General features: G+C 46.2%; 1 protein-coding gene and 2 long non-coding RNA genes across 5 annotated transcripts in view; 2 read left to right on the top strand and 1 right to left on the bottom strand.

The window, feature by feature from the left end:
- The window catches only part of CNOT6L (CCR4-NOT transcription complex subunit 6 like), a 32,771-nt gene extending 12,553 nt beyond the window's left edge, over positions 1-20,218 (bottom strand). Inside the window, exon 1 of one of the 3 annotated variants that reach the window (XM_050895272.1) lies at positions 20,138-20,218. The gene's annotated coding sequence lies outside the window, so the exon portion shown is untranslated. Of the gene's footprint in view, positions 1-17,449; positions 17,493-20,137 lie in introns of those variants that run through there. The other 2 variants (XM_050895270.1, XM_050895271.1) reach the window with 2 other exon arrangements.
- On the top strand, positions 4,032-17,144 carry LOC127015405 (uncharacterized). The gene is made up of 3 exons (XR_007766351.1): positions 4,032-4,238; positions 5,697-5,770; positions 15,956-17,144. It is a non-coding gene; the product is annotated as an uncharacterized LOC127015405 (long non-coding RNA).
- A 482-nt stretch (positions 20,219-20,700) lies between the features above and the next one.
- On the top strand, positions 20,701-21,798 carry LOC127016056 (uncharacterized). Its single transcript, XR_007766428.1, has 3 exons — positions 20,701-20,744; positions 20,906-21,013; positions 21,320-21,798. It is a non-coding gene; the product is annotated as an uncharacterized LOC127016056 (long non-coding RNA).
- Positions 21,799-22,116: the final 318 nt, after the last annotated feature.

Raw genomic sequence — 22,116 nt, 5'->3', positions numbered from 1 at the left:
AGTCTTTCTGGATTTCCTAGTTTATCCCCCAGACCGAAGCATAACCTACGTCATCGCTGAGTTATTTGCTGTGTGCAGAACCTGCAGACAAGATGACAGCGTTTCGCTGTTCACGGCGAAAGCACACGGATTGCTCCCTCCTGTAGTTTTCACAGGGAACCAACGATTGAAGAGAAGGCTCTTCTCTTTGCTTTTACAGCAATTATTTTCAACATACAAAGTCCCACTTTTGCACTCCAGTTACAGAAGACTTGAAATTGCAGTCTGAAGGGGAATTAGCTCAATTTTTCCACTAACTATCTAGCTTTTCTGTTTTGTGCTTTTTCATGCTCGGTATCAGTCAAGGCCTTTTTACTCCTAATGGCCTAGGAGACATAAAATGAGCGCAGGTAAAATTCTAGTTAGCTGTTCTTGCGCATACAGGGCTTCAGCCCAGTCCAAAACTTTAATATCAGATCCACTCATGTCTTAAGGGTGAACTTGTGCACACACAAATTCAGCTGATCTCATTTTCCAGACCATTTGTCAAAAGAGAGCTCCGACATTCAAAAAACATACACTATCCAGATGACACCGGGAGAAGTTTCCCTCCATACCTCCACAGACCATTGTGCTGAGAAAGACTGTGGGGGGGAGAGGGGTTGTTTGGTTTAAAAACATAAGGTTAGCTGAATTTGCTGTTCACTGGTCTTTTTCTCCCCAGACACACAAAATAATACATAAACCTTGATTTTATACAAATCCAAAGCAGCTGGTCTACAGGATGCATTTCTTCCCTCATATATACATCTCTACTACAACTGGCTGCAGTAGCTGTGAAGCTCTTAAAACAACGATAACTTGTTTGGTTTGCCGAACTGACAAGACAGAAAACTATGAAGAATTTGAGGAAACTAGTTCAGGGTTTTTTTCAGCTAGTCCAACTAAACAGAGATCACATGTCCCCCTTATGAGCTTAAAGTACTGCAGTTTTTTCCAGCTCATACAGATAGCCAAAACAGCGTTCCGGCATTGCACAGGAGCAGGAGTTGTCAGGGCTGTCCCCTGCGAAGGGTCTCAGTTACAACTCTGGTGCTTCCTTCCCTGACGAACGCCCAAGGAAATTCCATTCACACTGAATTAAGGCTCCCTGTTGCAAGCACAGGGCAGATGCGAGCCCCACGTCTAATTAAGCCAACTTCTATTTACAGGTGAAGTCATACGGCGATGAAAGCTACAGAGTAAGAGGATTCTGCGCTCATGCTGCTCAGCTGCAGCAATTCAGTTCGGGGCGATGAATGAAACAGATTATTTAAGGACATGGGATTAGACCTGAAATCCTTCGATCCTCGTTTCAGAACCCCAAAATCGGGAACAGTACTTCCTGACACAATCAGAGTTACAGGCTATGCTTCATGAGTGCTAAATCTCCGGTGCTTGGGTTTTGCTGGATTTATCTTTGCTGTTTAATACGTGCATGTGCAGAAGCAGGGAGCAGCCCCGGCCCCAAGAACAGATTCCTCACAGCCCCTGCCGCGAGCCACAAGAGCCCTATTTCACCTTTTCTCCCGGGCATCCTTGCCCTTAGACACGTACGAAACTAATCCACATTCCAGTGAGTCTCGACACGGCTCTTCCTGGATTTTGCTAGACCCCTGGAGCCGACCAGAGACATCCAGCAGAGCCGGGAATCGCTGCCGAGATGGGGGGCCAAGACCCGAGCACTGGGAGAGCTTGCGGTCCCTGGCAGCTGCGGAGAGCACGGTCGCAGTCCCAACGCCTGCGAGGAAGCACATCACAATGCTACCGCACTTTGTATTAAAGCGTAATTGCCTCGAGCAGCACCGAGTGTTATTATCTAGCATGCTACTCAATACAAATTTTACGTGATACACACTCAAATCAAGACCACAGTCCTAGCGTTTCAGACACGGCATAAACGAAGCGAGTCTGCCCGTGCCAAAAAGCAGCAAGCTAGTTTTGCAGCAAGTAAAGCTGTCACATCACTGTCACAGGATTACCTGCAATGTTCCTTTAATGGAAAATGACATTTCATTACCTGGCAATATTTGTTTCATCTGCAAGGCATACTGCAGATTAGAAGGGGGAAACCTAAAGGCTGGGTGGTGAAAATCAAGCAGAATACCAACAAAGGATTAAGGATTTATGGCAGAAGGGAGTTTTTTGGATCTTTAAGTCTTAATCATCAAACATTCCAACTGACCCAGGATGGGTCTTCATTTTACTTTTTAATCTGTCATATCTTAAAACAATCCGTACTTGTACCACATCTGGACCTAGGACACCGCAAACTTTGCTGTCCAATACCCAGCATCAGCATTTGGGTGGGTGCTCTGTGAAACACGCTGTGCTTACCGAGTCTTCGCATTCTTGTTTTCTACAGCATAATATTATAATAATATCAGACCCAGGCAGATTTAAATTTCTGCATACTGAAACTCCTCCCTGCCCCGCATACTGCTGGCAAAAGCTTTGGCCACGGTTGCTTCCTATGGGCTTCTCAAGGTGCATTTCCAGCTAAAAAAGCAAGCGGAAAATTATTTGTATTTCTGCTCGCCGTTTCATCGCAAGCCAGACACAGATGGCTAACAGCTCAGGAAGGCTCAGTCCAGCCAGGGGTCCTTGCTGTCACACAGACGTTAATTCAAAGTCTTGAAGAGGCAGCAGTCTCCTCCAGCTGCTGAGCAGCCTCGCTGGAAACCGGAGCAGGGCTCGCCGTTCCCACTGCCAGACCTCAGCAGCTTCGCTCCTCGCAACGGGGCAGAAGTTGGACAAATATCCCAGGGCCTGGTGATGAAGTCTTCAAAACTGCGGTGGTTAGACCATCTGAGTCACACCATACTCATCCATACCTGCCCACAGGCCAAGACCACTGACCGGGCGATAGCATCAAAAAGCTTCAGGATTACAGTTTCCTCCTTGGCGGGGGACCAAATTAAATTATGTTGAAATATCGTTTGTTATGAGAAGAGCTCTGCCAATTTAAGGCAATTTGCGGCAGTCAGAGGCCCTCCAATGAAATGAGCCCTGAACTGCGAGTCAAACGACACGCGCATTTTTCAGATATTAGTCACTTTAATATTATTTTGAAATAGTAGTGAGTCAAACGAGCATCAGTGTAATTTCCACAGTTACAGAAAAGGGAAAACAAACCTAAATCAAATATACTTTTTTTTTTTTTTCTGCATAACAGCAACATTGAGCAAGACTTGAAAGCCACCACATGTATTTTTTTGAAGCACAAATTAATTCTGCCTGGGTTCCCAACTCCTATCATTCCCATCTCCCCCTCTGCTTGTCCTGGAACTAAACCAGTATTCAAAAATCCCAACCTATTTTTGCTCGGTCTTCAGGGAGCTACACCGAGTTCCCTGAATCAGTTAACCCCAAAATCGGACGTGCATTAGCGCTGTCGCAAGGAACGAAGCAGGAAGACCCAGCCAGGGACGTGGGAACTGAAGTAGCACTGATTTAGGTCAGCTTGAGCTGTTGCGGAGTTGCACCCTGCGGGTTCCAGCAAGGCCTTTGCTAAAATTCAGCTGACACAGGTGTGACACGAGCGGAACATGTGTACTCTGCTTCTTTGCTTTTCAAGTGGGACCAAAAAAAATTCTTGCTGGCTTTTCTTCTAAAGAGTTCCCTTAGGAAAACTTTTGAAGCTACTAAAACTTGCTCTCCACTACAAATCTAACCATGTAAACTTAAATAGCATGACCTTGATATTGTGTAAATTAAAGAAACCCTGAATATGAGAACATCAGTGAATATGAGCACTTCGAAATCTGGGGGTTCCTAACAATGTCATGTTTACATGCTCACTCTTTGGCTACAAGTCCATCCCCAAAAGCCTCGAGATGACTGGCATAGCAGGCTTACTCAGCTGAAACCCTCAGTATGGTCCCAGGTGAACTTAAGCAGCTCCAGCTCAGCTGTATATAAAAAGGGTAGGGGGAGGTTACTTAGTTTGGAAGTGTTGCAAGCAGTAGGTCTGGGGGGTGTCTTTTTTTTGCATTCTTGTTTTTATATGCTGTTGTATTTGCTGGCTTTTGTGTATGGGGCACGTTGACTATCAATTAAAGTCAAAAAAAGGAATAATATGACAGTACTGAAGGTGTGAAGAGCGTCAAAGAAGAAAGTTTTGAGCTATCAGGCTGCGCCACAGGCTTTTACTCTGAAGACACATTTTTTGGGCAACAAACAACAGGAGCTTCTGCACACTTGGAGTTTCAGACAACCAGGTAATAACAGAAAAAAGCACTGCTTTTCTGTACTTAACTATCTAAGACCTTTTCAAGTTATGCAGGTGTGGAGAATATGAGATAGGGAGGAAATAGTTAGCAGTATGAAATGTAAACTGTGATTTTTCTTAGGGAGAAGCTGAAGGCAGCCCTACAAATTGCATCAACACAACAAGAGAAAAAAGGATGCTATGCTAGGGATTAAGAAATTTCTTAACTCATAGTGTATCATCTTTTTTTTGTATGGGTGGGGGAAATCAACAGCAGCTGAGAACATTGAAAATCTCTTCCATTACACAGCACATCCAAACATACCAAAGTATCTCAGGGTTGCTATGAGAGATGAACTGCATCGCTATCATTTTTAATAAAGTCAGATATCTTCTTCCGAAGGCAAATATCCCCCATTAAGCAGAAGGATTAACATATGTTCAGCGGAAAGAGAAAGCCTGCCTAAAGCTGTCCAGATTATTTGGCATCTATGTTGCAGGAGGATTTTGAAGCCAGATAGGTCAAAGTCCCTTAGAGCTATGTGCTGCTGCAAAATAGTGACCAGTCCTTCCCCAGAGAGGTTAGAAGATGCATTTCATAAACTACAGTGACTATAATGTGTTGTTCCATTTAAGTTCTTTCATACCTTAACGCATAAACGAATTGTCTGTTTCTAATGAGGAAGCAAATCAAAAAGAGCTGCAGCTTCATCTCGCTTCAGCCCCTGTGTTCATGGATGTGTTGGCACAACTCAAAATCCTCGCCTCCAGCAGAGTGACATTCTTTGTGATATTTTTTTTTCAGTCTCTGTATATAGATGAGTCAAACTGCCAAAGCATTTTGAAAACTATCCAGCAGACGGCCCTGAATCATTCCTCCTTCCTCTGCGCAGTAACAGCTTACTGCCCATCCACTTCCATATGGTGATCCCTCCCAGGAATTAAAAATCCTGCTGGCTGACGAGGCCAGAGCATGTGTGTGCGCGTTTATACACACAAGCACATGTTATTTAATGTTGGAAAGTTGGACCACAAGCTGGAAAACAGAGCCATTTTTATCTGTATTTTGTAAACAGGACTAAATGGTTGCAAAGGGAGGAGAGGAAGGCAACTCCTCTGTAATAAGCGTGCTCTGTTTTTATATGACTGTATGACAAAAGTCTTCCCGTTTCAGTCTCCCGAAGGAGGAGTACAGCCAATACCCACAAATACAAAAACTGAGTTGGAGTACTTTGGTGGGGGGGATGAAGATCAATAAAATTAGGTGATTGTTTAAGGGTATATTAAGGAGATTTAAAACAAAAGTGCTAATACTAGGATATGTATATATGTGTTAGCTTAAGGTAAACTATTTACTATATATACTGATATATTATCTAGTGTATATATACTAGCAAGAAAATATGCATGGGGAATTCTGATAGTCTTTTGCTTGGATCTGAATTTTCTTCGTTGCGCTTTCCTGCAGGAACATGTTGAACCACCTCTGCATACGCTGTCTCTACTAAGAGTTCAACAAGCACCGTGAGTCTGCCAACAAAGGTACTGTCTCTTTTCAGTTTCTTATTTCAAGTAACCTGATTGGGAGTAGAGATTATCAGTGAAATGAATAAAAATGCCTCATCATGGTTTTTTTATTAAAAAGAGAAAATAAGCATTTTGTTACTGTCATTTCCCAATACTGAGATTTGAAACAATCTTTGAGGAAGTACAATCAAAGTACACAAATAGAGACTACCTGGACACAAGTAAGTATCCTATCAACAGGAGGATAGTTAAACAGTAAGTGGAAATAAATTGCAAGGCAAAAGATAAAATTGGAAGTGAATATTAAATCTAAGGAATAACAACTAAAATTTCAAGCTTAGCACCACGGAGCTAGCAACAAATGATGAAGTCCACAAGTACAACTGAAAAAAAATCTTTCGTTTTATAAATCTGTAAAAAGATTTATTTATTTTCATATCATCCATCCAAGAAAATTATTTCTCACAAGAAGGTACACTGACTCTGCTGTGCAGAGGGCCCCACTACATGAACTCACTAGGACTATTGATCTCTACTCACTTGCAATCTCTTCTTTAGCAGAAAGAGTCCAAAAACACATAGTTAGGAGAACTGTGGAAATCCAGAGCATTTAAGGTCACTTACTTCTATCTCCTTCAAGTCTGTAGCAACAGTAACTCTGCCTCTATAGTAACCTGTAGACGAGGCCTCAGCCCAGTCTGCTTTTTTTCAATAATGTGGGCTCCAAGTGGGAGAGAGACAGGACCTTACTTCTGTAATGCTGTTAGAAAATTACATCAGCTTGTACTCATCTCATCTGCTAATGCATTTAAAAATACAGCAAGGTAATACGGGGGTTTTCTTGAACCGCATCAGTCATACATCTAAAACCAAACTTGCTTTAGTAAGACATCTTTGTTACTCTTAGGTTCAGTACTTAAATTCCTTAACTTGAAACTTTTAAGGAGTCTTCACACATTGCAAGTAGAATGTTTTAATAAAACTGCCACCTCTTCTACATGATCAAGATAAATATTGGATGTAGAAAATATTTCAACAAAATAAGCTTCAGAAGTAATTTTCATAGTCCTCCCTTGTACCTGTCACAAGGCGGATCTCCTTCAAGGACTATAGCTTTATATTGCAGCTAATGTAGGCAAAATAAGCAGAAGTGGAAAGACCTAAGTAGTGGGATCTCTATACTGATGCTGAGAGGATGAAAAGCTGTTCCTCTAAGCTCTAACCGGTCAGGAGGCATGTTTGTGCTGAGAAGCAGAAGGGAACAGACTCTTACTACGGTGCTGCCCCTGCCTGGCAGTTTTATCTTTGCCATAGTGAAGGGAAACTCACAGCCATTCCCCAGGTTTGGAACAAGGTTGCACAGGCAGGAGGTATCTTCATGGAGTAACTTCAGGGTTGGGAAGGGAGCACTACTGCTTGATAAACTCAGTTGACAATTTAAGTGCCACAGTCCTTACCAGAGCGGTGGCAACCCTGCGAGGACCTGCGTGCGGGATTTTGGACTTGCACTCACCCACCTCAGCTACTGAACCCAGAAGTGTGGTGAAAAGGACATGTCAACAACAAGCACAGCAACAATACGATGCAATTTGTCCAAACCTTGCTCTAGTTTTTATTCCATGTGGTACTTAGATTAGGCTCAGCAAGGAGAGGCTATTTAAGTTTCGCATGTTCAGTTTCACAGAAAATCCTCTCTTTGCTCATTAGCGAGTTCTGCATCGCGTGAGAGGTGCAGCAGTTCGTACGGATCTGCTAGAGGCTGTCGTAGAAAGGGACTGTTTTCAGGGACTGAAAACATAGTTGCTGTTACCTTAACTACACAGCTTTCTTCCTTTCCAGTAAGGAATGAATTGCCTATGCCCGGCACACTGGTTAGGGGACTGGCTCAGCTCACGCAGAGCTGCTCGTGTGCTGTCGAGCCCCTGTAAGGCAAGCAAAACAAGATGTACGACCGGCTGCAGCGATGTTCAGCAACCACATCCTGCGAGGCTTCTCGCCGCCTCTGCCTGTCTTGACATACGGCACAAGCCCAAGCACAGGGAAATTCCAGTTGGGGGTGGGAATAGTGAAATGCAAGAGATTACCAAGAACCTGCAGCTGATAGTAAATTCAGTGGCAGCGGGATCCCAAGGGGCTTCATGTTATCGCTTCAACAAAGACCATAAAAGCCTGGAGAAGCACAGAAAAGTCATAGAAGCAAACCCTGGAGAAAAAGCAGCAAAAGCCAAGGGGAGGAGTGGGAAGGGAGGGAACGAGCTGCATTCGATTAATTCTAGAGCCAACTGGCACTCACTTGATGGAAATGCCAATTGTCCTACTGACATACACCCACTAGTTATTTCCCCCTCTTCCCTCATCTCCTCTAAATGAAGTATAGAGTTGTTTCTTAAATCACAGGTAACACAAGAACATGCAGGTTTCCACCCTTCCTTTTCCTCTATGTCACACCCCCACTTACAAGAACAGCTGAACTATTTACTGCATGGAAATACTATGTAGCATTACATAGTTATTTTAAATTTCTGTACTTAGTTAACATTTCAGTCCATACTCCAAAAGAACAGTTTCTGCTCTGTTCAAAATAGTCTGTTACCTCTCATTGTGTACATGACAACTCTTGAATATCTGCATCAAGTCATAACATAACACCTGCCTTTGTCTGCAGATGCCTTTTATACTTACTGCTTTCAAAGGAGCTCTTAGAGGCTAGTTTACATGCAAACACAGGGTAGGTAGCTCCTCAAAAGCAATGCTCTGATTAACAGAAATGCATACGAGAGGTCTATTACAGGGCAAGAAGAGTTTCAACAGACAGCCTGTAAATAAATCTAATCAGAAGCCCCTAGAGGGATGGTTTAAATAGTACATTTATTTACACAGGTATCCCACAAGTATTCCCATTGTTTGAACTAGGTTCAAAGAAATGACCCATCTGCAATGTCGCCCCATCCCCTGGAGAGTGCTGGTCCTTTAATGAGATACAGGACAGAGTGGCTTAAAGGATTAAGAATTGAAGTCACCAGGAATCTGAGGAAGAAAGCAGCCAGTGCCGGATCAGTAGCAAGCATCGAGACAAAACGCTGTCCTGGGCTGTGGGTACAGAAGAAAAGCAGCCATGCACGGCTGCAACTTAAAGCAGGAGGTTTTCCTAGTACCGGTTTGACAGCGGTAGGACCGGGGAGACAGAAAACTCTCAACACCAAGAACCGAGTAAGCTTAAAGTGTCATGGTGTGCGAGCATCCCTCCAAGCCTCCAGGGAAAGAGCTGTTTCATTGACAAGCCTAATCCGACACCTCAGCTCATTCAGTTACTCGCTTAGAAATGATAAAGACCCTGTTCAGGTTGCCCTGAGCCAACACCTTGTCTCATTCAACTCCTCAGGATCAATAATTGGAGAGAAGTCAGCTATCGACCTGGCTTTTTGAGCAAAACTACACCAGAATTATTAATTCACGCGCACCACTGCAGCAACTCGGAAGCGGTCTTCTCAATGAACAGTTCTTCCTTTCTTTGAAAATACAATTCGAATCATCAATAACCTTTCATCCTTCAAAGAAAGTTTGTGCTAGGAGAAAAGAACAAATGAGATTATTTCCGTGGCTATGACGTTATCTTGCCCTTTAAGTGGTAGGCTGCCAACACTTTAAGAAAATAAGCAAAGCCCAGCAGCACTTCAGCTACTCTCCCTCTATGACAGAAAGATAACGGCCAGCTTATCGCTCACAATCTGTTCTTTGCAGCAATAATTAACAACAGGGAAATCTGCCACCATAAAACTTACTTCAAACAGCTTTAAAGTTACAAGGCCTGCCCTGCTGAACTACAGGAAGATGTGGATGAGTCAAAGCTCAAGATTTTAAAAGAAAAAAGGAAGAGGGGGAAAAAAAAAAAGGCAGAGGAAAAAGTACACACCAATAGTGGAAACTTTTGCAATCGCTGGCACAATAAATCAGCCCATATTTTAGCCCATAAAATTTTCATATTATAGCCCAGTTTCAACAGGCCACAGGATGCTGTGCTAGTGCTCAAAGTAGCTAGGCTTGTATGCTCAGAAGAGGAGGAGAAAGAAAAGGGATCTCTTTAAAATAAAGCACTTGATAGGCATAAACCCCTTTCTCAGTAGGGTGTATTTACATGTACTTTACTACTTTAATCCAAGAAGTAAAAAAGCTTGCCTGATAGCCTGAGAAAAGCATATTATTTGGATATGGAAAGATTAGTTCAGCTGCTTCCATATCTGATTATCCAAATCCTTCCCGTGTGCATTTACACCATAGTTAAACTTCCAAATACTAGATTTAGTTTTAAAATTGATGTTGACGAGTAACATATACTCTTCTAGCTGCATTCCAGCAGGGTGGAAAAGGAGAAACTACTGCAACAATAGCCCAAGACAATTTCTGCGGGGACCAGGAAATTCACCTCTAACAGAGAAGTGAGATGCGGATATCTGGAGGTTAATTCACTATGAGCATCTATGAAATCTGACCGCAACAAGACACAAAAGAGCTGTGATCTCCAGTGGGTCAAGATGCTACCCAGTGCAGGAGGTATCCTGCTCTCTAAACCAGATTAGCAGAAGGCTAATTCTGTTGCCCAGAATGATCACTGTAATATTTAGTTTATTAGAGGGAAGTAGGCCATACGGGAACAAACCCTGAGGTATATGTTAGCTGGCGGGGGGCACAGCCGAGAGCCGACATGAACTGTGCTTGTTCCTCTACCAGAAGATAGGTTGAACTGGGGTGGATTCCTCTGTTCAGCCACTTGAAGGGATTTCATCTAAAGTGCGCGCGTTACCTAACCAGGAATACCTTTGGCAATTTTTGCTGAAGTTTTTCAAATAGGTCAGTTTTCTGTTATTTCTTAATATGCTAGCACGTGAGAAGTTAATTCAAGAGTTCCCTAATGTTTGCATTTGCAAAGGCTTCCTCGCGGTGCCCCCTCCTTCCCCGTCACGCTGAGTTTTGGTCACAGTCCTTCGCCACGGATTCGGAGTTATGCAAGCCATCAGGCACCATCGGAAGAGCTGCAGCCCTGACGCTCACTTTTAAGGCACTGAGGTGCTAGGAGGTCCAAGTACTCACGACACTAAGTGCTGTATAAACCTGCAAAGAAGATAATGATATCTGAAAGGAAGTTAAAGAAGAGAAATACAGTCCGAAGCCCCGGTCCTACCAGGCATCACTCACCGCTGGGTAGCACGCCCACTGCTGCTTTACAGAAACGGAGCCTAAAGCAAGAGCACAGACACAGTGGGTATGCGGAAGAGGCAGGTACGGATTCAGGAATGCTGTGTAGCATTGTTGACAGCTTGAGGTTTTAAAACACGTAATTTTCCCAAGTAGAAAATACTTCTGAGTTATGCTCATCTCCCCGCATACACAAGCAGGGTTGTTTTGTCCATACCTGCAGCTGCCATGAAATAAATGGCCATCAATTTAAAATTGAACGGTTCCACCTCTACATGCATGGGGAGCTTTGTTTGGCAGCACCTACGGGTTACTACAGCAGGCAGAAAAACATCTTGCAGTTCATCACAGGACTAGTCACTGTGCAGTCTTCAAGTCAAACCATACACTAAAAAAACACATCAAAGAATGAAACGGATATCCTAAGGTCATAGCCTCACTCAGACTTTGCTACATAAGTCTGCAAAAAGGCTATATAACCTTGTAATCTGAGACATTTCAAAGAGATCTTAGTACTGTAAAAAAACCCAAACCTCCTATTCTATCCACAGGCTCCAATACTTAATATATGTGCCTCTCTCATCCACTCAAAATGTTCCTAATTTATCTGATGAACTCCGCTCCTTCACAATCTTTTGCTCCAGACTAAGGAGGAGAAGGAAGAGGATCGTTCCACAGGTACAAAAATGTGCCTAGAGATTGAACTGCTCCCAATGGTAAGATGTAATTTGGCTGGAGGGAAAAATGCAAGCCAAGGGCCATCTGCCAATCTGAACCTGACTCTTCCTGGCACTTGTAACTATATTCTGGTATGTGAGAAGTTGTCTGGCCTCGTTTTCCTTTTGCTTTCTTAACTTTCCAAAACAAAAAGGGATTAGAGGAAAGGCGTTCACAAGTGGAAATTTCTGCTGGGTGGATAATTCATCCTGTGCTAGCTCTCTCCCACTTCCAGGGCTGGTTGTAAATTCATGTAACAGAATAAATGTAAATTGAATTTTAAAGTATAGAGGAAGCAGTAACCAGTTTTCTGGAACTACATTCAGCACTGCCCCAACTGGCCTTTTCCTGCCTGGAGTTCCATGAGTCTAAGAAAATGCGAAGAGTAGTGTTTTCTTTTACCTGGAGAGCACCGTTTCTGACAACTGTTCTGCTTTTATGTCCCTTGCAGATCAGTTTTAAGTTTCCTATCTGTATCAGCAGGAAGCTCTGTCTTGCAGCAGCCTGTGTCATGTGTGCAAGGGCTGAGCAGTGCATACCGATACGTGCTGCGACAAGAAGCGAGCGAACCAACCCTTTCCGAAAGGCCAGGAAACGCTGGCAGTTTCAGCGCTGGTAGCGGTTCCTATCTGTGTTTCTCCCCACAGATGACTGGGTGACAACTCTACGCTTTCCTCCGAGAGTTTTAATTCTGCTCCAGCTCTCAGCCTGAAGCAACGAGAAGAGCAAAGGACATTCTCCACATGTCAAGGCTGACTCAAGATAAAAGGCATTTATTTGAGGGAGATGCACCCGCCCTGTACCATCGGGAAGCTTATTGACTTCACAGAAGTACATACGGCAAGCAAGTCTCGGGTGTACATACACCTCCACCCCCCAAGAGCGAACTCCCTAGCTTACACGGAACAGGCAAATGTATCTGGAGTGCTTGAACAGGACCTTTCCACTGGAAGCACTCAAATGCCTTTTTAGGCCATGAAATCTTAGCGTTAAGCACCAGGAGCAGGAACGGCTGAAGGCCATGTAGCTGGAAATGTAAAAACCTGCAGGACCTCTCCACTCTGCTGTTTACAAAACACAGGATGGTAATATCCAGCAAAGCATACAAAGTATGTTTTCTGCTTTCCCTCTTTCTCAATTTTCTTGTGAGTATCACGTGGAAAAAAACAACTAAAAATCTGCAGAAGGAAGTCTCTCTCAACATGCCTCTCTCTCTACACACTTAAAGCCAAGCCAGAACCTTCTGAGAGAGCCTTTAGATTGATTTCTTAGGAAGCAAAAAAAGCAAAACTAATTTGTGATTAGAAGGCGCAAAGATGTTCAGTCAGATGGAAGCATTCCTGAAAAGCGAGGGGAAAACTACCCAATCAATTAATTCAGCTGCCCTAAAGGGTAAACAGCAAACTTGAGCACAGTCTACAAATCCTGACTATTATTAACGGCTTGACCAAAAACGGATGTTTTTTGTAGTTATCTTTGTACTTGTGAAATCTGATGAACTAAAAAAATATGTTTGACAGACCCTGACACCAAAGGGAAGAGGACAGAAAGAAGAGGAGGTGACTTCGCACTGTTGTTCCCAATGTGAAGTTCAGGTCCCTCACTCGGAGGAGAAACTTGCTAAAAAAGGTTGTTTCAGCTGGTAGTGGATACTCAAAGAAATGAAAACAAAAGAAGCTTTCTGGGTCTCAAACCTACCCAGAAGGCATACATCTCTAGCATTCCCAAAACTTTGCTTAGCAGCCCATAAAAACCTCTTTTTCAAAATGATGTGTCAGTAAAGCAGGTTTTTGGAGTTGTCAAAATGTCTTGAGAAGAAAACCAAAGCCATTTTTAATGTAGGGAAAGCTCCCTTTTTAGTAGTGGGACCCCATAAGGTGAAGGCTACGTATCTGTTCTGTCTGTAGCTGTGAGCCGTGGCATGTGTATTGCTAGGCAGAAGGCAATTCCCTTTCCCCCTCGCTTTTCCTGAGGAGACCTTCCTTCTCCCTGCCTGCCCCAAAAGCACACAACAAAACCTCTCTCCGCAGCAACACAAGGCTAAACATTCCCCTCTCTTTGGCAACTTGCAAAGCTGCCTCGGCCCACGAATATTTTTTTGCCTTTAAAAAACATTTATGATCGTTTAATTGGGTTTTTAAGTTTCAGGTGGTTGTAAGTAGGAGACTGGGGAGCTGTTGACTTGCAGTAGTAGTTGTGGAAGGATTGGTGGCCAGGATAAAGGACCCTTAGTCGGGAGCTTTGGTTTGTGTTCCCCTTCCTTTCCAACACAGGCTTCCAGAGACCACAGGTGGGTGCATAACTTGGGAAGGGCAAAGGCCCACGGGCTCTTCGGAGGAGAGCTGCCTCTGGTAGTTTCCCAGCCATAAAAATTCCTGCCGATCCTAGCTGAGGGCACAATAGGTTTTCCTTTACGCTTCATTTAGGGTAACGAATAATCCTGATGCACATCAGCAGGGATGACAGCAGGGTGCTCTGAAGGATTAGTTGGTTAGTGTCTGTAAACAGTCAAAGATTTACCAATCCTCAAGCTGCAAATGGCGGGGGAAGAGAACCCAAAACTAAAAAGCCTTCTGAAGATCCATCACCCCACGGACTCAGAAGGTATATGCCCCCCTCCCGAGGGCTGCATCTTTATTCCTAGACTCTTCCCTCAAGTGGACCTACTTGAATTGGAGCCTGGCAGCAGTGCTGCTGTTTTGATCCCGAGATCACTATTTTTGATACTGCCACTTCTAACCATCAGTGTCACAAGCCTCAACTTGCTTTCGGCAGCGAGGCAATGAGCGAAACCCCCTCCTCTTCCTCTGGCCCTACTCTCACTGTTGTGCTGGAAGTGGAAGTTTCACTTTCTCCAACCTGTTTAGTTTTGACAAAAAAGAGAGAAGTATTTAATTTCTCTGCTGCTAGCGTAGACAGTCCGAGCATCTTTGTTCACAGGACTGTGTTGTAAATCTGTGAAATCTGCCTGCAGACGAGGTACATGCAGCGTTAACTTTATTTAAAACATGCACCTATGCCACAGACTTCATATCCCAGGAAATCTGCAGATAAGAGTCCTACAGCCCTTTTAATCTCATTCTGTATACCTTTCTCGGAGAAAACATAAAGCTAAAATAGGCAAGCAGAATGTGAAAGACAATAAACCATTTAGCTAAATGCTAAGCATAAACAGCTACAATGCCGTGCAATCATAAAACGCCATTAATCATTTACGTGAGGAAATGCCAGAGTAAGGGTGAACACACACAACCTTATCTGTTCCTTGTGTACACATGCAGGTTACAAGCTTTAGTTACATTACTTGTGTGCACGACATGCAACAGCTAAATGGGGTTCTGTTCCTTGGCCTTGGATGCTGACTTTGCACAGCTTCAAAAATCTCTGTGTTCACTGACTGCATGTGAGTTGTAGCTAAAATTGTTTGGAGCTGCTTTTTCTTCATCTTGGAGCGGTTTTTATCAGCACGGGTTTAATGTCTCCCCTTGAAAGGGATAAAATTTGTTTCTTGTAGAACATCATATAATGCATTTCTGCCTTATATAAGGCATTTCTGCCTACCTTTAATTATATTTTCAATGACCACCTCTCGAACCCTGGAGGGAAAGCTTTCTGGTAGCGTCTGAACACTGTTAAGTTACTGCTTGATTCTCTGTAGGGAGATGCACAAGCGACTGCAAAAGTTGTTCTTCTAAACAGGATTCCAGAGAAACTTTTCTGGAGAGATTTTCTTCCAGTGCTCTCTTTTATTCAGAGTAATTTCAGTTTCGGGTGGGTGGGGTTTTTTGGTGGATTTTTTTTTTCTTGTTTTCAACTCTGAGAGGAGTTTTCTCCCGAATAGCAGAAACCAAATCATGTCCAGTACCTTGCCATTACAGGTAGGTGTCACGTAGCCCTTTTGTGAATTTACCAAGCTTCAAACAAAGCCAGTCAGCATGCTCAGCTAAAGGCCTTGCACGGTCCTCTCTGTACCCCGCCCTGAGACCTATTCCGAGGCACTCCTGAAAGAGGCACAAATGGATCCAGTAAATCCTGTGCATATAAAGTCTTTCTGCCATCTCCTGCGGGATACTTCAGAGTTTACTTTGTCCCCTCCGAGTTGTTTGATCTTTTTTGGCCGGGGGTCTTGTGGTGGGAGGTACAGGCGTGAAGTTTGCTGACGTGGACCTGAGATGCACAAGCCTTTTAAGATGGGGGAAGGAGAGCAAGAGAATTCCAGAAACATTGTCACCAGCTAAAGTTACTGATAAAGAAAATGTCCTAAGACAGTCTCTTTTTTTATCATTACAGGTGAGATGGAGAAGCTGTACAGACAAATCACTGAAACCCAAAGAATTAATCAAAAGGTGAAGTTACACGGTACTGTCACTGCCGATCTAAGAATCAACACTTTTAAAACACATGAACACCCTGCAGCCTCCATCTCCTGTTTTGTTTATGTATTTACCGTCAGGTTAGCGAGCAAAACTGGCTCAGCACAGGGTCTGATGCGTGGCAGGGCTGGGAGCAAAGCAGCACTTCCCCTTCTGGCACCAGCGAAGTTCAATCGGCTCAGCTGGGGTAGTTGCACCATCAAAACAGCTTGCTACATGTTTTGACGTGTACATTAACTGATAACCTGACAAATGGAGGAGAATGCACAGCTCTTGGATTTAGTCACCATTTCTACACAGCTTTCCAGAGCGATGGAAGACCTGACAGCTGGGCGTCCTGAGCAAGGTAAAGTGCAGCATTAAAGGCAGCTTGCTCCCCTCGCCTGAGCCACCGGTGGTGCACCGGGGACGTAGACAAATGCAGAGGAGAGCTATCTATGTCTTTATGGCACTAGCAAATCTGCTCGAGACAGGACAAACACTCTGTTAAACTGAAGAAAGCAAGTAACAAGCACTCAAGCCTTGATTACAGGCTATCATCAAGAGAACCACAGAATTTGGAAAAAAAAAATTACAAGAGGCTTAGCATTTAATGCTTTAAAGTAATAAATCCATGCCTAAGACATATTTTAACTTATTTTTTAAAGTTTTCTCAAACGCCATCTTATGCTCCCAAACTACTAAGCTCCACCGTTACATTTGCTTTCTCGGTATTCTGCAAATCAGGTTACATCCAGTGCCTCGAGTGCCCTTTTGGCATCCCAAAAGCTCTTTCCAATAAACAGTAAGCAAGCCATTTATTTGTGTTTATCTCCCCTTTTAAACTCAAGTAACCCAAAAGTGTCCAATAGATTAAAGCTGATGTAAGCAGTATTTTTTTTTTGGCGGTTAAAGAAAGTTTGCTCTAAAATTATGTGCATTACCGACACATGATTTTACCACTTAAAAACAGAATACCCTCAGAAAGGTTTTAATAAGAAAAAAGAAATACACCTCCCCATTTGTGCACATTGACTCTGAACAAAAAAGACAGCAGCTGCTGCGACCTACCTAAATGTAAGTTTTTCTTCTCAGTGTTTTAGTTTTCAATTAAGTAAAGACTTAGCCCAGTGTGGAAATTAATTAATTTTTCTCCAGTGGTGCCTTTTCATTTTACTACCAGAGTCCACACACACCTTGGGATCACTTTCTGGCTTATTTCTTGGAAGACAGGTGTGAAAGCTAAATATTACCGTGCTTGGCAAACTTCATCAAAAGCCTGCCTCGTTTTTTGCAAAAACAAGATTGTTAATGAAAAACAACCACAGTCCACATGGGTAAAAAAAAAATTCCCAGCTTATCAGATGAAATGCAAGTTTTATAAACACCTTTGGACGGAAAGAAAACAAGCAGCAGCCATAACATCACTTACTTCCAGGAGAGAATTCCCACTGCAAATGCGACCGAGCTCCTACAGACCGCGGATGGGAAGAGCAGAGCCACACACAGAAAATACACCCTGACCAGTCGTCTCTTCCAAGCCAGGCAAATAAATGTCTGATGACACTACAGCACTGCTACCAGGATAGGGAAAAACACCCTTTAAAAATGAAAACAAGCTATATCAGTAAAAGTGCACTTTTGCAGATAACTGCTTCTACAGCTGGGACTTCTGCTGGCACAGCTATGTCAGTCACGGGTCACACTTCGTCACAGCGCTCGCAGACAGAGCTGTGCCAGCAGAAGTTTGCCATATAGACCTGGTGGGAAACTCCACAGCGACTAAAATGAATCTGCAAAGTTTCGTGGTTTTCGTGCTGCTGCCGAACTAAGTTTTTCTAACAGTCTGATGATGGGTAGTCTTACTCCTGTGCTGGTGACATGTTAGGATCTCAGCTTCCAAGGACAGAAGAAACCTAACTTAGCTCAGGCATGTGCCAATACCTGTCAGCCGTTTACATTGTACTTTATCCTTCAATTAAATACACAAACTAAATTAGAAAGAGCCACTGTAGGAAGAAAAGATAAGACGGAATAAATTCATTTCTGCTGTACTTTAGCACTCAGAGTAGACCGCCCTCACTTTTAATAGTAAGAAAAGAACAAAACTGAAAGTGTTTAATGGGATTTGTTTAGCAGACAGCAAAGCACTGCAAAATTCCCACCGTTCAGTTAAACCGAACAGTTAAACTGTAACGGGGCTTTTGTCATCTTCGATCATCTTTGATGACAGCAGGCAAGGAGATTTAACACCCGAGTTGACGCTCAAACATAAGTTCTATTGGGATGAATCGACACGATGCTGCGGGTCGTGCGTACGGTGATGCGTATCGTTATTCCAGAGCACGGAGCAGCAAGATGTCAGAAGCGCGCGCTGCCGATCTGCTCTGGAGCAAAATTACAAAATCAAGCTGTAAATAAACTCCCACCACCCTCTGTGGGGGAAAAGAAAGCTACAGGCAAGCGCTTCAGTGCCTCCGAACCCGCTTGCGTTCAATAATGAATAAAGCCGTCCGAAGCGCAGGGCTGTGGAAAGAAGGGCTACGTACAGGAAGTCAGGTCAGGCTGCGGCGCTTGCACGCAGCGCAAAGTAAACCTCAAATGTAAAGCCTGCCTTTATCCTTTGTGAGGTACCGCCAGCACGTGGCCCTACCTAAAGCGGGCTGCGTTTCGGAAGAGCGACATTTGGCAGTACCAATTTCACCATCGCTTCCTATTTTGATAGGGGGAACGCAGAAACAAAATCACTGGCAGTGCTGTGTTTGTAAAGGCCGTGCTCCACCTTCGTCAGAGCTTTCTGGCCCTCCAAATTGGGATACAGCTTCTAGGAATTCCTGGGGATGTCTCACAGGGACGACTGTGTTGTTAGAAATAATGTACCTTTTTTTTTTTTTTTTAGAAAAAAAATAAGGACTGGGGCAAAAACATCTCAAAGGAATGGCAGAGGCTAAAAATAGACACATTATCTTCACTTTCATTATCAGCCGCGTCTACACACACAAGAAGTATAACCGTGAGCAACTTCAGGATGAGGTATTTTCCCCTCCAGGTTAGTTTTAGGTTGCGGGGGAGCGCGTTTGTGCTTGGCTGAGCAGCGGAGCGTCACAGACAGGGGATGGCACAGGTATGAATTTAATTGTAGCAACACCCACCCCCCCCACCCTCACTTAAACAAGGCCATCTAAAATTCTTATCAGCAGGCTGGCTCACGAGAAGTTGTAACTCCCCAAAGCAAATACTTAGCCTATTCAAAGTTTCAAAAATGGCCTGATAAACGCTGCTCGCCTAAAGATTTCAGAAGGTCAGATAAAACTCAGTGTGGCTGTGAAACGGCAGAAAGCAACCGAGCCCTCCGCCATATTTACCAAGAGTACTTAAGTTTAAAAAGCAAGCCCCAAACTGTTACAAAAACTCAGTGTTTAGGTGCATTATCTTATTTGCAAGCACCACTGCCTGAGCTTGAAGCCCAGCTTTTACTGCAGGTGACATTCCTGCTATCTTCCTCGTACGGGACTGCTGCGGACCACCGGGAAAAAGCGGCGAGACCCGCGCCTCCCCAAAAACACCCTGGCCAACCCCGCTGCCGGGTCACCCATGGCACCAGGCGAAGGTCCCATCACGGGATGCTGGCCGAGCCGGGGGGTATTGGGGCCAAGCACTTGGGTTAGCCACACGGCTGGGTTCACCCCACGGCCAGGGTTCACCCCACAGCTGGGGTTCACCCCACTGCTGCCACCCTCAGCCGGGGCTACGGGGTGAGCCTGGCACCCCCGAAAGCAGCTCGGGGGGGGGGCGGCTGCCAACGCTGCCGCGGCCCAGCCTCCAGGGATCCCCCACCGCCGGGCCCGGGGCCGGGACCTTCGCTCCCTCCTCACCCCCCCGGCCCCTCGGGGGGACACTATTCCCCTCCGGGCCACCCCTCGCCGGGGATATGCCCGCAGCTCCCCGCTGTATACACGGATCCGTGAGAGCGCGGAGCGGCGACTGCGAAACGGCCCAGGCCGCGGCGGTCGCCCCGGGTGCTGGCCCCGGTGCTGGCGGGGCGGCGGCGGCGGCGGGGCCCGACATGGCGGCGCGGGCCCGCTCCCCGCCTCCCGCCCCGCCGGGCCGCGGCGCTCACCTGCATCCGGCGCGGCGGGGCGGCGGGGCCGGCGGCGGTAGGGCGGAGGGGCGGCGGCGGCGGGCAGCAACGACATGCAGGCGGCGGCCCGCCGGGGAGCGGTGCCGGGCCGGGGACGGAGCCGCAGGGCCGGGGCGGCCGGGGCGGCGGCGGCGGCGGCGGCGGCGGGGAGGAGCGGGCCGGGGCTCGGGCGGCGCGGAGGGCGGAGGAGACGGGGGCGGGGGCGGGAGGCGGGCGGTGCCGGGGCCGTCGAGGGGGGGGAGACCTCGGGCACACGCGGGGCCGTGTCAGCCCTCACACCCTCGCACCCGCCGGGCTCTGTCACTCTCCACACCCGGTGTCAACACCTGCCCGGGGCGGGGAACGACGCACCACCGGCCCGGGGAGATGCCGGCAGGTCCCCGATACGCCTGAGGGCGGGAAGACACCCCATTTTTACCTCATGATTTTGTTAGCGGCAGCCAGGAGCCCCTCTCCGGAGCGGGAGCCGAGGAGGCGGTTGTCATCGGGAGGGCCAGCAGCCTGCGGTGCCCCCGGGGGACGTGGCTCGGGTTTGGGGGAGACTTCTGGGGGGGCTGCTTGCCCCGCAAATTATGGAGGCGAGGCGGTGAGTAGGGGGGCCGCTCACCCCCGGGGTTGGGAGAGCAGGAGCGGGAAATGGTCGCCGGCGAAGCCAGGGGGCTGTGGGGGCAGACCTCCGTGTTCAGCGTGGGACTTGAGGGTGCAGACGTCTCCTCTTCGGCGTCGGTCACGTTTGTTTCTCCGCAGGCGGCAGCTCCTTTTCTGGGAAATCTTTTTCGGCGCCCAAATTTCAGTTGTACGGACCCGTGTCAGACGGGGGATGCTCTTCTGGGCAGCTGAAGCAAGGAAGTGCAGGTAAAGCCCATCTCGGACACACCGAAATCCTTTTGGTGGCCGTTTCCACATTCGATGAGGAGGAATGTGGGCCGACCGTGAGGGAAAGACGGATTGAAAAATAAAATAAAAGCGGCAGCCAGGGGCGGGGAGGGATGCAGGTCTTTGCGTGCTGACCTGTGGGACAGCCCAAGTGAGAAAATGGTGCTGGGGAAAAAAAAAGCATCAGGGAGGTGTTTGAGGGAGCAGCAGGAGGCTGGGGGGGCACGGGGTGGGAGAAGAGATCGGGCCCAAGAGTTTTTTATTCGAACTTGCTTTCTACTGCAGCTGCCTGGACTCGTGCTGGACTGGAAAAGCTCACTTATGCTCAAGAGAGCGGGAAGCGCAGAAGGAGCCTCTGCGATAGAGCGAGGGGGTTTGATAGGCAATGGGCTTCGGAGCCAGCGAGTAATCGGGAATGGGCGCACGTTAACCGTGAGCCCGTATTTCCCTCCCAGGGCCAAAATCCACGATCCACAGCAGCGACCTTGCGTCTAACAAGTCGGAGGCTCACAAAGGGATTGAGGAGTCACGGAGGAAGACCGTAAAGGATGCAGGTCGTTACCTGATCACAGGTGCCTATTAAACAGAGTCACGCGGCGAGTCTTGTATTACATCCGCCACCACTGTAGGAGACATACGTGCCTAATGCCCAGCCGAAAAGAACCCCTTCCCTCAAACCCGCTCTGCCTCTGTGTTTTAAATTCATGCTTTGTCACTCCTCACTGAGGCTTCTTAACCGAGGAGGTGTTTTTTTTTTCCTTCCTCCTGTCACCCTGGATCCGTCTTGGTCACCCACACCTCCCCGTGTCGATCCTTTCCCAGGACACTGGGCGTATAGTTACGTTGGACGGACACGTATCGGTTTTGTTACGACTCGTTTTACGTATGCACGTACGTCTGGTTTAAAAATAACGCTTCTGGTTCAAGAGGCTCCCTGCCGTGTCGGGGAATGCCGGGCGAGATGTAAACATCCAGCAGCTGCCGGGCCTTCGCGGCGCCCGCGGCCCCTGCGGAGACAAGCGCCGCCGTTTCAGCCGACAGTTTGGATCGCCTTGCACCGCAAGGAAAACACGCAGTGTCAT

The sequence above is a fragment of the Gymnogyps californianus genome, chromosome 4, assembly GCF_018139145.2.
Source record: "Gymnogyps californianus isolate 813 chromosome 4, ASM1813914v2, whole genome shotgun sequence".
Lineage (NCBI taxonomy): Eukaryota > Metazoa > Chordata > Aves > Accipitriformes > Cathartidae > Gymnogyps > Gymnogyps californianus.
The sequence above is the reverse complement of the archived record's forward strand: the minus strand, read 5'-3'. Positions and strand labels throughout refer to the sequence as shown.